We start from the raw sequence: 8,248 nt of genomic DNA on the forward strand, positions 1-8,248 counted from the left end.
AATGACAATTTTCTTCTCAATTACGAAGTGTTTTATTTTAAAAACACCATTTGCATAAGTTTTCAATTTATCTAGTACATAGTTAAGCAGAACAATTAGATATCAAGTCGACGGTATGGGTATCTTTCAAGTTGGATAAAAAAAAATGCATAACCTCCGATTTTTAAAACAAAATTACCACGGACGGAAACCATATCAATCTATCAGTTCAGTAATTTTCGTGTCTGTCCTTTCATTATGTGACTCAAGAAAAATTCCAAAAAATGAGTAACAATAGTATCGAAAGGAGAAAATCGAGTGCACCTTTTTATGTTAGGGCGTGTTTGAGTTGAATATTTTGTCTTGATATCGTACAAAGCAAGAATATTTCATACATCGTCTCGCTTCAGATTCTATTATTTTTATGTATCAAAGCTACAGGTTGACGTTATAACATAAAAAAAATCACAGTACTAAAAGATGCAATATATGGGTCAAGTGAAATACCTATCTAATGAATCGCCAAAACAGAGAAGTTGGGTTCGAATAACTATTAACTGAAAGTACTTGACGAAAAATTATAATTTTTTGTGTGTGATAACTAGGGTTTATAGTCTTCAACCACTAAACAAATCTAGTCTGCCCTTCCACGAAATATTTAATTAGAATTTTTTTTAAATGTTTATGAATTTTCGAAAATTCCACCTGACAACCGATCAGACAATAGTTTTAAGTTGAATCAATGCAGACAAGATCATTAACTGATGCCCATAAGCGTAGTTAATACATTTATCTTTTAAAATACAACTGACATATAAGGATCGTAATGGTGCAATGTGGATAAATTTATCGGTTTCAAAGAGCAAAATTGGTAGCGCGTCATTCCTACAATGGCTTCCATTTCTACGATTGTGGAAAGGTAACAAGAGCGCAATTATTTGTTTACATTTTACCGGCAAGTTTGGTACTCAGAATAGAATCCTTTACGGCTTCTGATTGGTTGATACAGGATTGGAATTACATTTAATCGAAAGCTTATCCAATTAGGTTTAAAAATTGCCGAAAATCATATTCACATTTTACGAAGTATACAAAATATCTTCCATTTCTGCACGTCGGACCCATTAAAAATATGCCTTTTTTATTAAGCGAAAAAAGTAGACGATCTTTTTCAACTGCATTTTAAGTCAATTTGAGCCGCATGACTCTATATATTTTTTTAGTTGTAATGCAACACTGGTATTTCTAGTAACAGGAACTGCTACCCGTTTTTCCCTAATTTGTGTAGTCTTCGAGAAAAAAAATACGGAACACTAGTGGTACCCTATGGAAAACGCATTACGAATAATTGCGCTCTTGTAACCAAAATGAACTGGCGTAATGGGGAGATAATTTTAACAAAGTAGAATCCTGACTGATAAGTCTTGTGTAAATGAAACGCGAGCCTGGCGTTTCAAATTATAAGCCTGGTACCTTTGATAACTATGTATTGTATTGATCACTGAAAAGAAAATTGTATTCAAAGCATTTCAAAAAAGAAGAATTTCTTGTATTTTGTTATAGACTGTTGTGTGTCTTATCATCGACTATTTAGCCATAGTTTTGCCGATGTCTCTTCAACGTCTCTTCGACTTATGAATTTTTATTGTCTATTTGGTATTTGCCGCTTTTTTTTTAAACAATAAAGTAAAAAAACACCAAGAGAAGTCTACATTTTCAAAGAAAGGCAGACAAAATCATGACCAGGAAAGGGAAAAAGACAACTAACAGCAAAAAACATGGAATAGACTATAAATAATGGATTCGGAAACATAATAAAAGACGCAAACAACGTCAAAAAAAAACAATTAAAAAACATCTTGACAAATAACTATTCTGCTACTTCCATACTTAAGATGTTTCATCTACGGCTTCGGGATTAACTCTACTTAACTGCACTTTTCCGCATGTCAGAAATTTCAAGATTTGTCTTCTAAATATCGAATTCGAGGCAAAGTAGATGATTGGATTCGACATCGTACTCATAACAGCCAGCACTTTCTTGGCCACCTGTGTCCATGATGCTGTATGAAGTGTATCATCTAAACCAAGTATTTCCTGTAAAGCATGAAGTAAACTGGTGATAAGTATAGTTTTGAAATGCAGAAAGTATTTAATGTTCATGCAAATACAATATTTAGGATTTAAAATCGACCGTTATATAATGTGTAGATACCTCTAAGTTAATTTTTGGTTTTGTTTTAATCTTAAACTCATATGAAACGAGTGACTGGGGAAAATAATGTTTATCCAATTCGTGAACGTATATATCTTCTGTGCACGATTCTTTCATTTTTTACGCATCCATATCGTATAATTATAAAAAAAAAATATTTCGGTCTGTTATGATGTGAAAATATGGCAGCTAATTCATTGTCGTGCTTTGAAGCCGTAGTTTATAGAATTTTCTTGAGAAAAAAGTATATATACATAAAGTTTTATAATAAAACAACTAGCCATTTAGTTATGAAAAAAACATATGCATCATTTTTTTGGAAGATTCATATGACTTCAACATTATTTTCTTCAAATGTTTTAAACAAGTTGTAACAGTAGAAGTGTTTCAGATACATAGAAATATTTAGAAAATTTCAGACTTATTCTTTAGTCTCTGTTGGATATTTATCTTGTTGTCAAATATACCACAACTCCCCATTCTCCCATTCTGTCAAAAATGAAATATTCTACACATCCAGTATAGATGACTCACCTCCATCCCAAACAAAACGAAAAATGGTGACCACAATAGGATGAATACAATTGTTATCAGTAGAAGAATTTTGACAACCTTCATTCTCTTGAGAACCTGTATGTCGTTTTCAGGTGAAGTTTTTCCGACTTTCCAGACGTAGCGCATTATCTTAAAATAACAGATTGTGATGATTATCAAGGGTACAGCGTACGAAAGGACAATAGCAACGCATGCGTACAGTGTTTCAAAATTTTCCACAATGCCATGTGCTCCGCATGATGTAATATTGTATTCATCTTCTTCTTTCCGGTAGGTGCTGTATTCGTAAAGCTGAGGTGAACTGATAACGAGACTCCAAATCCATGTTCCGAGAACGATGTTTGATGTTCTCACTGTAGTCAACTTCTCTAATTTTAGTATTTCTTTGTATCTATCAACAGCAATGGCAACCATTGTATAGATCGATGACGATACTGTCAGGAGGGGAAGAAACATTACCAGCTTGCAAACTGCATCACCTGCAACAAAAAGATCTCAGTAATTTCAATGATTCACAATGAATTTTAAATACTACTACTAATACTAACACTTCTTATATTAAAAATCAAAATTGGGGAGAGGGCTTAACAAAAATGTTAACCAGAAGCTCGTGAAATTGTCCTCGGTTTGATGACAAAGACAGACAACGGCTAGTAACAAACACAAATGAAATTGCAACTAGAGGTTCCGAAACAGCTAATTGACAATGAATGTGAAAAGCGTTTGTTGTTAGATACGTATAAAATTCAAACGAATATCGAGTTAACCTTAGGGAACTTGCTGAGATGAAGTACTCCAGGTGAAAAGAGACTAAAAAAAAATAATATTGAATTAATCAACTCACCATGGTGACGAAGATAACTGTTATACTAATGATCTGATTAGTAAAGTAGATTGTTCTATGACGTATGTTAGAATTAACAATCCGGTCAAAGTTAGGTCTTCACTTTATGTGCTCAATATTTGATACGACAATTTAAACAATTAGGTATTCGAAAGCATCTGTTGAATTTATTTGCATAATTATAAATTAATTGTTTACAAAACTTTGAATTTTTGAAAAAAAACTAAGGCTTTTCTTACCTTAGCTGTATTTGGCAAAACTTTTAGGAATTTTGTTCCTCAATGATCTTCAACTTCGTACTTTATTTGGCCTTTTTAACTTTTTTTGGATTCGAGCGTCACTGATGAGTCTTTTGTAGACGAAACGCGCGTCTGGCGTGTATACTAAATTTAGTCCTGGTATCTATGATGAGTTTATTTCTACCTCAGGAAAAGATTACCCTAGCTGTATTTGGAAAAACTTTTAGGAATTTTTGGTCCTTAAAGCTCTTCAACTACGTACTTTATTTGGCCTTTTAACATTTTTATATTCGAGCGTTACTGATGAGTCTTTTGTTGACGAAACGCGCGTCGGTGTAAGTATAAAAATTTAATCCTGATATCTATTAAGAGTTTATATGCCTTAAAATGTGTAGGAAAGACCAGTGTGTTTTTGTTTTAGCTCGCCAATGTAAAACCGAAGCTACCAGACCCATAGTTTTGTAAACCAGACGCTCAAATTAAAAAGTCATAAGTCCAAATAAACAAGTATCAGCATAGAAGATAAAACATTGGAAAGGTTTTGCCAAATACAGCTTCGGTAACATATTCCGGGGTAGATATATTTACCATAATATGTTTCTTTAAAAGCTATTTGTTCGATTGCTTCATATATCTACAAAGTGGAACATATTTTTCACCTTTTATCCCTTACTCTATAATTCTATATTTGATTAAACAATAATAGGGAAGTAATTCTAGACAGAGATGAGGACATTAGTCTGATCTATTCTATCATTTTAGTTATCATGTCTGTTGCATTATGTTGGCCCTATTAGTTTTCTTTTCAGATAATTATCCTCTTATCCTCTTATTGCTATTATAGTAATACACAATACACGAATGCATTCATATTTGCGATAAAGATAGATTTAATTCAAAAGAAATCAACAGACAACAAAGACATATATATAAGATTTGAGATAAAGCCAATAGAAAAAGAAACGATGGCAAAACCTACTACCAGCCACATCAAGTATAGGTGTCCAGTAGATCAGGTTACATCAAATCACATTGTTTATTAATTGTTCATAGTCTTATGTAGACGAAACGCGCGTCTGGCGTACACAATTATAATCCTGGTACCTTTGATAACTATCATACACATTTTTTCAGTGTAAGATTTAAAAAAGAATAATGATTATGCCCAAGAACGGTTAATGTCGAATATCAAGACAGGACCAGATAAAGATATTCACAGGAAAGGAGAGATGATGAAGATGAGAAGAAAAGAAGGGAAGGCAAACAAAAAAGCATGTTAAGGCAAGCAGAGTTTTAAAAAAAGTATGGCGGATATTTGAGGCAGATATACAGATCGCGGTGTGAGATCATTATTGACCTACGAGTTTGAATGTCTCCTTGGTATGGTGTGCTTCTCTTTTGTGCTTCATTTGTATAAGGAATGATATTTAAACACTTCATCCATTCCGTTGTTAGTAATCCGAAGCTAACATGCCTTTCCGGAACGCATCTTTTAGTTGCACACTTTCTATTTACTACTGCTTATATTATATCTAATTTTTCTAAACTTCCTGTTCGTCATTTCAAGTAAATACCAAATGCATTGAATAAATTATACGATATAGCTTACACCTTGTCGCTATTATGGACATCATAGACGTTCCTTTAAAATTGATGTCTCAAAAGAAAATGTTTGTCGCAACAATGCAAATATGACTGTTGTAAGTCCTTAGAATATGTGGACTCATGCAGAAGATTCCGTAAATAGTAATTACATTTGTAATTTGGTTTGGATCTGTTTATGGAAAAAGTCATTTCAAATGCTATTTAGTATTACACAACATGTACCATAAACATTACATACATCATTTGCATTGAAAATAGAATTTGCAACATCATGCTTTGCAAATTAAAATGATTTCAACCTTACTGGCTATTTGTTTCTCATATGCTTCACAGAGAAAAAAAGTGATCAGTTTGCTTGAGTTTCCTATTGAAAACATATTTTTGAATTTGGAGGTAAACTTTTCAACAAATTGTCGGATTCCCATGGAGAACGAACTGCGCAACTCTACTTGCCGATGTCTATTTTCATATAAATCGGAGTTCCTTTAGATACTTGTCAAAAACAAGAAAATCAAAGAAGCCAGGTTATTTTCAATAATTTCACATTCTGATAAATTGATGATGTTCTTTTCATAAACAATCCAAACTTTTCTGATTGGGCTCCATTAATGAATCATCCAGATACGGAATGACACGGCTTATTTTTTAGACTTATACTTCGAATTTATACACGGTCATCTCAGTTCCAGAATCTATGATAAACGAGACGATTTCCCCCATTTTAGTATCAATATACCAACTTCACCTGCATATGGGATATGCAGGTCCCAACATATTCGGTAACTAAGAGCTTCTACATAGACTTTGTAAAACGTCACCAGTGTCTGAGCAGAAAGTTGATGATCAAGGGGTAAGACATAGAACGTCTCGTTCTGGTTTTTTTTTTAAATAGATCACCAGAAGGTACCAAGACCTTGTAGATAAATATTCCGTATCAACTCTCAAAAAATCTAGATGGTTTTTAAGTATAGATTCCGGGTAATAACGTTGTTTATCATCTTAATAACGTGTTATTGTTTTCTTTCATTTGTCTTTATGAATATGTGTTTATTTTGTTAATGTATAAGTTTAAACATATTTATTTATAGTGTGTTTGGAAACAAGTTATTACAACTTATATTAATCCCTTTCCACTTTACTGGTGCGAGTGTTGGCTTGTAGGGGCATTAGCCTGCTCTTGTTTTTTCATATATGACGTGGCTTTGTACATCCCGTCATAGTTTTATTGTGTTATGGTAGTTTTTTTTTTTGTATTCTAAGTCTTGTCTTTCAATTTTGCTGATGTGCTTTTCTATATGCCATTATGTGATTCTCTGTTACACATTTTTATTTTTGTCATTTTTACCTATTACGTCAGTTTGTTGTGTCCACATATAGAAGTTGATAAAATTGAATTTTAGGTGACAAGTGAGAGGTTTAACTCGATATAAAACCAGGTTTAATACATTATTTGCACCATAACAAAATCCCGTACCAAGTCAGGAATATGACAGTTGTTATGAATTCGTTTGATGTCTTTGAGCTTGCGGTTTTGCCATTTACTTAACGAATTTCAGTTTAGAATTTTCTTCGAAGTTCGGTTTTATTATTTTACTTTTTGTATAATTCAGAACGACATTTTCTTTTTGTCACCATTTACAATCGTCAAACACTTTCCAAAAATATCTAATTCAATCATAAATCTTGTTGTAGTAGATTTTTTTAACCAGAAGTGAATGGTCAATACAATAATTAAAAATATTTCAGCATCTATTGTTATTTGAACTAGGATAAGATTTGCAATATGAGAAGAAAACGGAGTCGTTGATGACTTTACGACAAAAATTACAGTATAATTGAAAAGGTTAATGATTATTTTTTCGTTTGTCTCTTTATTTCTTGGTATCTTTTTATTTTTAATTATAATTCGAATGGAAATTTTACTAGCTTTTTAATTATTAAAGTTAGTGTAGACTGATCACCCTCTTCATTTTTATTCATAAGATGAATATCTTACTTGTGTTTGGATCAATATTAATATTATAGCAGGACTCATGTATAAGTTTTGATTTAATTAAGCGGTAAATAATAAACAAAAATGCGTTTACCTCCAACAAAACTTTCCCCTTTATGAGATGCGTTGTTTATCCTTACTGGAACAGCAACTCCAGCAAGAAGAATATCACTGATAGACAAGTTGACGATGAACAGTTCTACTGAAGAATATTGTTGTTTTTTGGTAAACAGTATGCCAGTGACTAATAAAATGTTTAAACATACAGCAAATATACACATCAATGATAATGAAAGCGTTAATCCAGGAATATCCCCTAGGTGTTCATCCCCTGACATTATGTTATAAAAACGATTCCAATGTTCTTATTGTCTGTTATAACATGGTCAGGCGAAAAAATAATGAGATATTGATTATTATTAGCAAATTAATCCTCTATGTACCAGTCTTGACAAAAACTTGTTCCGGTCATATTACACTCTGAGACCATAATAGAACAAAAATACCGGCATAAGCCACTCTTAATTTCATTTTATATTTTCTCTGCCATTCTTCCTGCAATCCGTTTGTTATAGCACAAACGTTTTCTATAATTTATCGAAATAAACTAGATAATTACATAATGAATTTATGGCTATTAAAACTTGATGTCTCTCAAAGCTGATTGAAAAAATAACCTTGTCTCCGACAAAATTAATATGTTGTCCCAAAAAATGCAGAACATGTAGAAAAAGTAAAAATGATTTTCGCGCGAAATTAAATGAGCATCACTATCAAAAGGTGTTAAAATTTCATCCGCCAAAAATACTCCCTTCCAA

General features: G+C 32.3%; 1 long non-coding RNA gene across 1 annotated transcript; it reads right to left on the reverse strand.

The window, feature by feature from the left end:
• Positions 1 to 532: 532 nt before the first annotated feature.
• LOC143079619 (uncharacterized) lies at positions 533 to 7,831 on the reverse strand. Its single transcript, XR_012979447.1, has 3 exons — positions 7,525 to 7,831; positions 2,729 to 3,228; positions 533 to 2,076 (listed from the first exon to the last, which is right to left on the reverse strand). It is a non-coding gene; the product is annotated as an uncharacterized LOC143079619 (long non-coding RNA).
• Positions 7,832 to 8,248: the final 417 nt, after the last annotated feature.

The sequence above is a fragment of the Mytilus galloprovincialis genome, chromosome 6 (assembly GCF_965363235.1).
Source record: "Mytilus galloprovincialis chromosome 6, xbMytGall1.hap1.1, whole genome shotgun sequence".
NCBI lineage: Eukaryota > Metazoa > Mollusca > Bivalvia > Mytilida > Mytilidae > Mytilus > Mytilus galloprovincialis.